Raw genomic sequence first — 12,239 nt, 5'->3', positions numbered from 1 at the left:
AAATGGTGCCTCCTACTGGCCACCACAGAGAACCACGATAATAAAAATATTAAAAGACGATCCATTCTGGGTCATAGAATTTAGCATTTTTTGGGCTCCAATGTTTTTACATTGCACATTGATAATGGCATGTTAACTATGGTGTTACCACACATCCGAAGCACTGTTCCCCATTAAGCAACTCAATCCAGTGCCAAGTCACAAATCAGACTTCCGCATGAGAACACATTTTTTTTAAATATTTATTTGTTTTTATTACAAAGGCAGATATATAGAGAGGAGGAGAGACAGAGAAGATCTTCTGTCCAATGATTCACTCCCCAAGTGACTGCAAAGGCCAAAGCTAAACCAATCTGAAGCCAGGAACTTCCCCCAGGTCTCCTATGTGGCTGCAGCATCCCAAGGCTTTGGTCTATCCTCGATTGCTTTCCATGGCCACAAGCAGGGAGCTGGATGGAAAGTTGAGCTACTGGGTTTTGAACCGGCGCCCATATGGGATCCTGGCATCTTCAAGGCAAGGACTTGAAGAACAGGCATTTCAGAAGTAATAAAAATTTCTTACTTCCTACTAAAATCGAAGTGTGATAAGAGATATGACTTTTTCTGTCTTTGCATTTAAAAATCTGATGACAAATTAATAAATTTAAAATATGTGTCAAAACTAATGCTTCATTTATTATGACTGCTTAATAATTCCCCGTTATTTCTACAATTGGTCAGAATTTGAGTCAATAAAGAACCGAATCTCATGTCTGCTATCTGGATGAGGACCAGTTCTGATGCACTAGGTCTCTCTCCTGCTAACAAGATCACTACTAGGTTTCAAAGGAACCAGAGCTGAGTCTCCTGGGAAATGTAGTCTCCCGATGACGTCATCAGCAAGCGTCTGGGAAGGGTCCTTCCAGCGCCTTTCGTGCTTTCCCGCACCACGTCCGCCATTTCCTCTCTGAATTCCAGGCTCTTTGTCTCTGCTGGAGATGGTCCACAGGCTGTGCAGTTGGTTTCATGTCCTGGCAAGCTGGGATGAGAGACAGAGAGAAGTCCTGTGGGCTTTGGAGGGCCCCGGAGTGGGGTGCTGTTCCCCACGTGGTGAATGCAGACCCAGCGGTGGATCTCAGCTGGCGCCACCCCGTGTAGACGGAACCTGCACACCGGACCGCGTCCAGAACATTGGTGGTGCATCCTCTGGCCCTGGAAGGGATGAAGAAGACAGCGCGATGTCAGTGATCACTTTGCCCAAAGACTGTGAGGCGCCAGAGACTGGTGTGTGCTCCTGGAATAGGAGAAGGGTTAGGAGCTGGCTGAACGAGCTGTCCGTGTGTGGTGGCTGTGCAGTGACAGGCTCCCGAGGTAGGTGAACTGCGAGGTGTGTGAGACCACATGCAGGTTCTGGCGCTGAGATGCCCAACTGCAGATGAGCGTATCGACAGCACTGCCCGATTCCCTGAGAACTCTGCGAGGTGCAGTGCAGGTGGATGCTGTGTGGGTTTAGTAAGTGATGTCCTGTTTCCCCATGGGGCTGCTGGCTTCCTACTCCTGCCTTGAGTGTACAGTTCACAGGAGATCTGGGGGACAGTGACTTCCAGGAGGGAGATTGTGGCCCTGGGTGATGGTGTCCTGATGTGTGATGGGAAGCAGCTGTTCTGCATTCCTGGTTGTACCTTGCTATGCTCTGTGCTCCTCTGTCTTTGGCCACTTTTGAAGTGTTCTCTTCATGTTTAGATTACAGTAACTTGGTCATGATTTGTCCTGAACAGTTTTCTTTGTATCTCTTTGATTCGAGTTTCCGAGCAAGTTGAAAGTGTAAATTGAGGCCTTTCACAAAATGTAGGGAGAGTTTCGGGCCTAGCGGCTAAAGTCCTCGCCTTGAAAGCCCCGGGATCCCATATGGGCGCCTGTTCTAATCCCGGCAGCTCCACTTCCCATCCAGCTCCCCTGCCTGTGGCCTGGGAAAGCAGTCAAGGATGGCCCAATGTCTTGGGACCCTGCACCCGCGTGGGAGACCCGGAAGAGGTTCCAGGTTCCCGGCCCGTTGCGGCTCACTTGGGGAGTGAATCATTGGACGGAAGATCTTCCTCTCTGTCTCTCCCCCTCTCTGTATATCTGACTTTGTAATAAACTGAATAAATCTTTTAAAAAAAAATGTTGGGAGAGTTTCACAATTGTTCCTAAGCCCATATTTTCTGCTCCCTTTTCCTCCAGATTCGCAGTTCCAGGTGTGCTGGCTTGCATTCTAAATTGTCACAGAAGGTTCTAAGTCTCTTTCCATTTCTCATTTCCCCAGCACAGACTTGACAATGCCTATGATCACTTAGGATGATATTACTTCCTTTTGCTATTTTGTATCTGTTCTTAAGCATCTCCGTGGATTTCCTTTAGCAGCAGGGACTGTGGTGCAGTGTGTTAGGCTTCTGCCTACAATGTTGATATCCCATGTAAGTATAAGTTCAAGTCTTGCTTGTTCTACTTCTGATTTCTCTCTCTACTAATGAAAAATGGAAATTGTGGCAGATGGCCTAAGTGCTTAGGTTCTCCTCTATGGGAGAACGTGTTGGAGTCTCCTGGCTTTCGCCTGTCCCCCCACTCTCAGCCGTCAGGACCCATTCAGGGGGTGAACAGTGGAGCAGGGAATCTCTGTCCTTATTTTCTCATGACGATTTCTTTCCAGTATCGGAAAAGCAGTTTCAGACAGAGAGGGAGAGGCAGAGAGTCTGTTGTGCACTAGCTCGCTCCTTAAATAGCTCCCCAAACCAGGGCAAATGTAAGGCAAAGCCAGGAGACAGGAGTGGATGCAGGGGCCCGAGGACTTGGGACATCTTATGTAGCTTTGTCAGGCACAACATCAGGGAGCTGGATAGGAAATGGAGCAGCCTAGAGTAAAAACTGATGGCTCTATAAGGTTCTTACACCTTTGGAAGGAGCAGAAGATGTCCCAGGTGCTTGCAGCGTGGCCACCCATGTGGGAGACATGCGTGCAGCTCCATGTTCCTGGGCTGGACCTGGCTTGGCCCTGGCTGTTGAAGAGGAGTGGATCAGCTAACAGCAGATCTGTCTGTCCTGCTCTATAACTCTGCCTTTCAAAAACTGAGAAATCCTTTAAAAGCGAAATAGGAAGCCAGGATTCAAGTTGGCCTGTTGTTGTCGTATGTGACAGCTTGACCTGTTGCACAACAACACTAGCCCAAGTGCCTCTCTCAATACATGCATAAGTTAACTTACACCATGATGCCTTCAGCACCCTCTGTGTGTTTGAGACAGGTTTTCGTCTTTATTTTATATAATTGTGGCATCCTTTAGCCCTTACTATTTTCCCTATAAAGAGTTACTCATTTTTACTATCAACATTGGGTTGACGTATGCAGCTGGAGAGATTTACTGGTGAAGAGTTCAGTCCTGAGTTGTGGCATTGCTGTCACTGCCTTTCTGCTTGCGGCTTGCCATCTGCTCTGGGGCGCTGTAATGCGTTGTTCTGAGAGATAACCCCGTGCAGTGCAGTTTTTTTTTTATATTTACTCATTTGTAAGGTTGTTGTAGTGTTTACTTCTCTTTTTAATTTACTCACTTGAAAAACACATACACACATACACAGATATATTCCACCTGTTGTTTTACTGCAGGTGCCCACATGATCAAGGCCTGGCCAGGCTGAAGCCCAGCTTCTAGAGCTCCATCCAGGATCCCGGCTGATTGAGCTGCTGCCTGCCAAGGTGCACATCACCAGGAAGCTAGGATTGAGCCTAGATTGAAGTCCAGGCACTTCCAACATGTGGTGTTGGCAGCCCAGGTAATACCCCAACTCATGCTCTAAATACCTTCCCCTATGCTTTTGATCTAACTTTATTTTCTCCCCATTATCCAGTGCCCTTCTGTCAACTTTCCCTCAACCACAGTTAATACTTTAAGTAATCATCATTGCAATTTCTGATGAGCTTCAAAACACACCTCCCACGCACGAAAGGGCAGAGTGATCACCAGATCCATGTGTTTTCCAGCAGATGCTAAGCTCTGATTCTTGTTGTAACTGAATGCTATTGCACCGTGTATTGGTAACCTTTTCCTTCATCCATTCCCCTGCTAATGGAGACCCGGCTTGCTTCCCTCCCTTGGCTGCTGTCCGTGATGCCAGAGTGAGTACAGTAGGACAGGGATCTTAGGTGCTGCTTTCCTCTTTCTCAGTTCTGCACAGAAGAGATGGCATTTCAGCTTTCAAAGCAAGCTTACGCTGCTATCAGTGGGTGTGCTTCTTTGTAGTTCCATCACCACCATATGAGGATTGCTTTCTCCCCACAGCTGTCCTAGTGTTTATGTAATGTTCTTGATAATATATTTCCCAGGTAAAGTGAGATGACCAACTTTGTTTTTCACCATGCCCCTGATTGCAGTGATAAGTTTTACATGTTTGTTGGCACTAATATTTGAAAATTTTCTGGTTAGATTCTTTTCTCAGTTCTTAATTGAGTTCTTGTATTTGTAGTTTCTTCTTAATTCCTATGTATTCTATGAATTTCTTCACAGGTGAATGGTTTCCAAGTAGTGTAAGACTTCAAGAAAAATCTTGTGAGGCTCCAAGAAGGTGAAATGATTTTTATTGAACATCCAGTTGGGCAGCTACCTCTTGGAATGAACAGCAAGTGCCTTGAACAAAGTAAGAATGGGCTGTTTATAGCAAGTATCTATGGGAAAATCAGTAGCTGCATGATATGAATACATAATGGGGGTTATTGTCTGACAGGGATCAGTTAAAAATTAACAGTGTGTATGATTCTGATCCAATTACTTCAATAAAGATTTATGGTGCAAAATTCCAGGATTCCAATCCTAGTACCTCAATGTAGACAGTAAACACGATGCATCGAAGGTAACTGTCCTTCCTGGGAATTCTAAAACCTGAAGACTATTCCTATCTCGTGTTTGCTTCCTGGTGTTTCAGAATCAGGGTTTTTCCCATGACTGGATGCAAGTGTTTCTTAGGAGATTGCAGAGTTCCAGGAATTTGGCAATTATTCTGTCATTTCTGCTTTGTGGTGAATTATGAGGCATGAGCATATTGACGCTATAGCGGCGTTGCATCATTGATTCGTGTCATTGGGTCTATTTTTGCACACTAAATGGACATAATGCAAAAAGGCATTATGTTTGGCCTCATCCCGGTCTGTTTCCAGCTTTTTGTTTGTTTCCCGCTGGTTACAGGAAATATCTTCTAATTTTCAGATTCTTTCTTCTGCCTCCTTCATTCTATTTTGGAGACTCTCCACTGTGCTTTTAATTTGCTCTACTGTATTCTTTATTTCTGATATGTCAGCTTTCATTTTATTCATTTCCAGTGTGACATATTCCTTAAATTACTTGAATACCTGCTTTACGTGCTTCTCATTGTTGACCAGAAGGTTTATAACAAGTGTTTTGAATTCTGTATCCCCAAATTTCTCAATGTCTTCCTCAGTTAGCTCTGAGGTTGGCAAAAGGTTTTGCTCCTTTGCAGAGTAGTCTTTAGAACTATTCATTGCGCCTCTGTCTCTGCTTTTTCCTTTGGTCACTGTACTTCTGGTTGGTGCAGATTCTTCTCCTTGGGACCGATTTCTAAGCTCTGTCATCCACAGATCTATAGTTTGATTTTACTTACTCTGGCACACAGCTGTTTGTTTGCAGTCACTTGTCTACTCCTTCTGGAGAGTTCCATTCTGGGTTCTTATCTTAGATTTCCTCAAAGAACTCCATAGCCCCAAATCCTGGCTCACCAATCTCCACCTCCTTTGGTACTGTGCTGAGGCTGAACCATTGCCTGTACAACCTTTCTCCCATTTTTGGTTGGAGCAGGTCCCAGGATTAGGGAGACACCAGTGTCCTATAAGCCTAGGTTGTTATTGGTGATCTTGCCTGAATCTGTTGACCATTAGGTTTGAAGGCCACATGGACCTATTTTGACCCGTATAGTGCCAAAGTTGGTATTATTTTCCTGCATGACCAGTGCAATGCACTGAGCTCAGTGAGTTCTCACTGAGTTTAGTATATGTGCAGCTCACTGTTGTCCCCTGCAGTCTTAAACTCTTTGCTACACCATATGAAATGGCACCTGATATGCCACTACTAGAGTTCTTGATCTGCTGGCCATCAGGTCTGAGGGCTACCCAGACCTATCTGGGGTAGAGCCTGGAGGATTCCACCTTGTTCCTGTTCACTGAGTGGAATGAGTTCATTCCCAGCTCAGTGCATGCACAGTGCTATCCATGTCCCTTGCCTCCTTAAACAAAAGATGCCCTATACAGCTCTAGGTGACAGACTTGGCTGAAACCGACCCTACTCCTGCACTGCCCATATGGGATCTGCTGCTCTGTCTCTTCTCCTGGTCAAATCAAACAGACCAGCAGCACAGGCAGTTCTCTGTCTGGGTTCACCTCCCAAGTTCACGGTGAATGTCCTTTCCCACCTTGTTGCTGGTGTAGTTTCAGCTGCCGGTGGAGTTCAGATCGCCATTAGCTGAATGTCACTGGAGTATCAGTCACTGCAACACCACACCACTGTGTAGGCTGATTTCCTGTTTCTGTCAGTCTCCAGGTATCCCTCTGCTGTTGTTCTGTCCTCTTCTATTTTCTGGAATTTGCCCTCTCAGCTTCACACTAGCTGATGTTTTTCTGTGTGTTTGAATGTGTCCTTACTCTATTCTTCCATTTTTATTCTTCCGCCAATTAATTTAAAATAGAAGCTTATGGGTCTAATGAGCTAAAAAGTAGTGATCAACCTATGAAATGCCGAATAAATAATATTGTGTAATATATAAACTTCAATAAATTTATGATTTTCCTGCAAAAAAAGGCATTATGTTAGTATGATCAAAATAATAATTCCTACTCTCCAATAAATTAGGCATTGGTAAACACTAACATGAGACATATGTTCAGTAAACCAGGTAAATATCTTAACCCTGGAACCTTGTGTAACTTCCCCGAAAATGGATCTAATTTCTCATTCCAATTCAAACTATTGACCAGAAACATTTCCATGGCACCACAAATGATATCTTGCGCTATCCCAAGGTAACAAAGATTGATTCTAAGGAACAGGGGTAACACAAAAGGGGATATAATCCCAGTCACTCTTTAATGAAAGTCTGATTGATAGGTTGTAGTTTATCTTCCAGAAGCAACATGGTGAATTCCAAATTGATGGGTCCTGAATACAATTGTTTGTTCTGAGTGATGCAATGCAGGCCCTGCAACTGCGACAGTTGCAGTTACTGCAGTAATTTGCAATCCTATGAGTCTTTTAAATCTCTACTTCGTGAAGAATCATGTGAAGGCATATGGTATTTGAGATTTCTGCCTGAGGTCTGGACATTGTACTGCCAGCCAGATACATACATGGACTCTCAAAACATAGAAAGACTGGGTGGAAAAAAATTAATGCTAATGCTAGAATTTAAGCAAGGGTGGCAAGAACACCTAGTACAGGGAGCCAAACCTGATGATCTGTTCCTATAGAGGAACTGCCTGGTCTTTCCTGGTGGTAAATGGAAAGAAACCACTTTGGTTAGCAACCTGTCCTTGCCAAATCTCAAGTGGTTTGAGTGCCATTGCTAATTTCCACTGATGAATTTGTGTAGGCTGCTGAGGTCAATCAGGAGCTGGAGGAGACCAGCCTGCTGTATACAAGGTGATAGAATCTGGGGTGTTTACTCTCATTTGAAGGGAATGATTATGGGCCTCGGACTGCTGCTTTATTAGAGTACAGTGACGTGGGCACTTGGCACAGGGCTATCCTCAATGCATCCTCAATGTATCCAATGACATGACCTAGGCTTTACTGTAGATATGTAAATATAAATATGTAAATATATATGTATATACGTCTTGAATGAGTCTGGTTAAGAATATGACAATAAAATCCAGTAGCTTTGATAGAAACAACTGAGGTTCTTTTCTGCTGTTTAAGAGCCATCAGGCATGATTGTGGAGATGCATGTAAATGGTGTTCCTCATATCCTCTGCAGCTGGGTATGCCATCAGACCCTGTCTGATAAGGGTCATGTAATTTCATCCTCTCCTCTTCAGGCTTAAGAGGTCCCCTAAGATCATAAGGATCTTGCAACCAAATAATTAAAGGTATACTAGAACTGTGACATTGATCCAGATTACTGGTCTGTTAACTGGTGAATAAGAAATATAAGTCCAGCAAACACAATTACTTGCCCGGGAGGAGGTTGTCATGGTAACAGCTAGCATCACCAAGAGAAGTGTTTCTGCATTGAAAGGTTATCCTGTTTTCTTGTACTTATTTGGCACCAACTCTGTTAGTCCTTTTAGTGGACCCCAGGCAGGCAGCTTAGCTCTGGAAGTCCCAGGAGCAGATAAGGACGAAGGTCGCCTACGAGCAATGGAGCATCTATGGGGGAGCCAGTGCTCTCCATTGTCTGTAATGCTAGGAGCCAAACCTCACCCCCAAACCTGACAGTCCCCTTTTCCTATTCTTTACTTCCTGGTAGTTGTTCCATCTGTGAAGATGCAGTGTACCAATATTTGTCTATTTTGACACTTCCATCTTCATCTCAATGTAAAGATTTGTTTTAAAGATTTATTTATTTAATTGCAAAGTCAGATACACAGAGAGGAGGAGAGACAGAGAGAAAGATCTAACAGCCAGTGCTGTGCCGATCTGAAGCCAGGAGCAAGAAACCTCCTCCAGGTCTCCCATGTGGGTTCAGGGTCCCAAGGCTTTGGGCCGTCCTTGATTACTTTCGCAGGCCACAAGCAGGGAGCTGGATGGGAAGCAGGGCCACCGGGATTAGAACTGGTGACCATATGGGATTCTGGCTTGTGCAAGGCGAGGACCTCAACCACTACATTATCACGCAGGGCCCAATTTAAAGATTTTAATGGAAAAAATGCTGTCGTTAGCTTGCCTTTATTTGCGACTACCACTCATGTGTTTTCACATTTATTTTATTTGTTTATTTTTATTACAAGGTCAGATACACAGATAGTAGGAGAGACAGAGAAGAAGATCCTCCGCCGACGATTCACTCCCCAAGTGAGTGCAACGGCCGGTGCTGTGCTGATCTGGAGCCAGGAGCCAGGAACCTCCTCCAGGTCTCCCACTTGGGGTCAGGGTCCCAAGGCTTTGGGCCATCCAGACTGCCCACCCAGGAAGGGAGCTGGATGGAAAGTGGAGCTGCCAGGATTAGAACCTACGTACGCATGGGATCCCGGCGCATTCAAGGAAGGACTTTAACCACTAGGCCATGGCCTTTGTCACTGTTGTCTGTCTTAGCTGATAAATATCAATAGTAATATCTGCCGTATATATTGATAAGTGTAGAATATCATTCATACATGTGAAATAGCACACTGTAACACACAAAAATAAATTTTCAGATTCTGCAAGGATTGAGAGGTAGATATCTTTTCAGAGACAGCACTACCGCAATATCTTTAAACCCAGAGATAATTCAGTGTTAGAGACAAATTCTAGATATTATATAATGGACCAGGACCAATGCAGACTTCTGTCTCAAAAAGAAACTTCTGAGCAGCATAATCCAGTTATTATGCTTCAAAACTCATTCATGGGATTTGCATTCATTTTAAAGGCCAGCTGAAAACATCACTTAGCCTGCAAAAGTATTGATTTCAGTATTGAATCTGTAGGAAGACAAACTTTTGTACATAGAGTATCAGGTCATGATGCCTAGTTTTATATATTTAAGTGTTCTTCTCCCACAGCTGTTTGAGTTCGTGAAGATGCTGATGTACAGAAATAATCTGATGGCGGCCTTCGTCAATGAAGGTAGCTTGTTTTCATGAAATGTTAGTTCGGGGTTGCAGCCGTAATAATAATTTGAATTTCCACATCTTCCTGTGTCTGTCAGGAGGTGTCTGCTCAAGGAAATGGCCAGGGCAAAGGATGTGATGGATGTAGGGACTGCTGCAAGACCAGACTGTGACCATTACAGAGAGTGTGAACAGCTGCAACGAGCCTGTGACCAGGCAAGGTGTGATCACTGTGGAGCCACCCAGCCTGCGACCAGAGCATGATGGGACGACTGTGGAGCCACCCAGCCAATGTGAAGTCTTTGTACACAGGTCAGTGCCTGGTGCTTCAGATCTATTATTCCAGAATCATTCTTTAATCCCAGTGAGAAATAAAGTATTCCAAGCATTGGAATGTTCATTGAGCTGAAACCATTTATTTTAAGTCACTGCAATGTCTTTGAGTCGCACAGGCTCTCATGTGCATAATATGTTTTTGTCAGCTAAGTGTTACTATATTACATGGTCACAACTGAGACCTGAAATGGTGAATGTCTGACTGAGGGTCGCAGTTCCCAAGCCCTCAAGTTGCGATCTGAACTAACGCATCCTCATTGTTTAGTCCCAAGTGGTTTTGTACCATCACATACATGACAGCTAATTAAAGTGAAGAAGCTCTGAATGTGGTTTAAGAGTTGGAACTCTAGTTCTTAGTGTCAAGTCTCCATTCTCTGAGACACCAAGGACATCATGTTAGAGGGCATTCCCAGATATAGTATTCTTTAGTAACAAAGACAGTCTCTGTAGGAAATAGTTAGGCTTACTGCTTGTACCAGAGAAAACACTCTTGTTCACTGCATGTGCAACAGACACAGTTTCTTCCAGGTTTAAATATCTGAAGTTGTAAGACAGGGTAGCTCAATTAGAATGTTGCTAGGGTTCCTTGTGTAGGAGAAATGTTGGGACCATTCATAAACCGACTGGGGTATGGCAGGACTTCATAGAGTGAGATACTGGGCTTCCTGCATGATGTGCTCCCAAGACGTGCTGCGGAGCTGCGTCAGGCTTTGCTGCAGAAGCTTCATTTCCTTATACTTGTCTCATACCCTTAGACTGATTTCTTTCTTACCTAAAAATGTGTATGCAACTTCATACATAAGTGTCCGGTGCTTGGCTCGGTGTTTATTACTATAATGATAGTAGATTTTCATTGAGATTGTGATTCATCTTGGTGATGTATCCTACATTCATTAATGATTGGCTTATAAAAATAAGAAAATTTGCTGCCAACGCCATGGCGTAGCAGGCTAAGCTTTCCTTTGCTGCTAGCACCCTATGTGGGCTCTGGTTCAGGTCCTGTTAGCTCCACTTCCATGAAAGTTTCCTCCCAACGTGCCTGGGAAAGCAACAGAAGGTAGCTCAAGTGCCTGGGACCCTGCATTCATGTCGGACACTCACATGAAGCTCCTGGCTCCTGGCTTCAGAGTGACCTAGCAGCAGCCATGGGACTCTTTGGCGAGTGCACCAGCAGATAAACCATCTCCCTCTCACTCTGTCTCCTTCTGTCTTTATGTAACTCAATAATCTTTCAAATAAAAATAATTTTTAAAACCTGGTATATGAAAATGTATAATATATAAGAATAACTTGTTTAATATTTTTACAGTAGAAAAAATGTGGAGTTTGTACATAACACAGTTAAATCAGATTATGTTCTGGCATTTTTTGTTAAAAGGTACTTTTGTGTGAAAAGGAGAGAGATCACTCCAGCTCACTTGCTCCTGCTCAAGGAGCACAGTGCCTGGGGGCCCAAAGCAGAAGGCGGTAATGGAGGCCAGGTTTTCCATGTCGGTGGGAGTGCTGTAGCTTCTGCAGCGATCACCCTCTGCGTCCCATGGTGTGCAGCAACCAGGAAACTGGGGTCAAGGGTAAGGCCAGTACTGGAATACAAGCGGTCAGCTATGCAGTGTGAGTGCACAAGGGTATGTCTGAATGCTAGGCTAAAATCTACTTTAGAAAATGCTTTTACTGGGTGATTTGGATAGTTTTCAGTAATTTATATAAGAATATTGTTTTCACCACCAAGTCATTTTAATTAAATGTGAATGAATTCACAGAGCATGGCCAGCTAGTGGGGTGCAGACAGTGAACATATAGTCCTATAGGTGCTGTGGTTCTGACCCAGGAGTTCTTTAACACCCAGGGTGGCTCTGTTCCCATTACCCTGCTCTTTTAAGTGCAGCTTCTATCACAGGCCCCTTGTTTGCCCAGCACCCTGGCTTCCCCCAGCATAAACAAGTGCTTTTGGGGGGCCGACTGGCCTTGGAGGGCATCCCTGATGGCAGAATAAGGCAGAACCACTACTACCTGTTCTGCTGTCCAGCTAACTCCTTATGCTTCTAGTCTCTGAGCAAGTAGACATTATGTGGCCTTTACAATGTTAGCAAGGGGATTCTTAGCTCTAAAACTTGCGTGAACTCAGCTTGAAATCTATAG

The 12,239-nt window shown here is 44.3% G+C and overlaps 1 long non-coding RNA gene across 1 annotated transcript; it reads left to right on the top strand.

The window, feature by feature from the left end:
* Positions 1-1,330: 1,330 nt before the first annotated feature.
* LOC131478818 (uncharacterized) lies at positions 1,331-9,957 on the top strand. Its single transcript, XR_009244618.1, has 3 exons — positions 1,331-1,491; positions 4,516-4,645; positions 9,863-9,957. It is a non-coding gene; the product is annotated as an uncharacterized LOC131478818 (long non-coding RNA).
* The last annotated feature ends 2,282 nt before the right edge of the window (positions 9,958-12,239 follow it).

Source organism: Ochotona princeps, unplaced genomic scaffold (assembly GCF_030435755.1).
Source record: "Ochotona princeps isolate mOchPri1 unplaced genomic scaffold, mOchPri1.hap1 HAP1_SCAFFOLD_321, whole genome shotgun sequence".
NCBI lineage: Eukaryota > Metazoa > Chordata > Mammalia > Lagomorpha > Ochotonidae > Ochotona > Ochotona princeps.
This window is presented reverse-complemented; position numbering and strand designations above follow the sequence as displayed.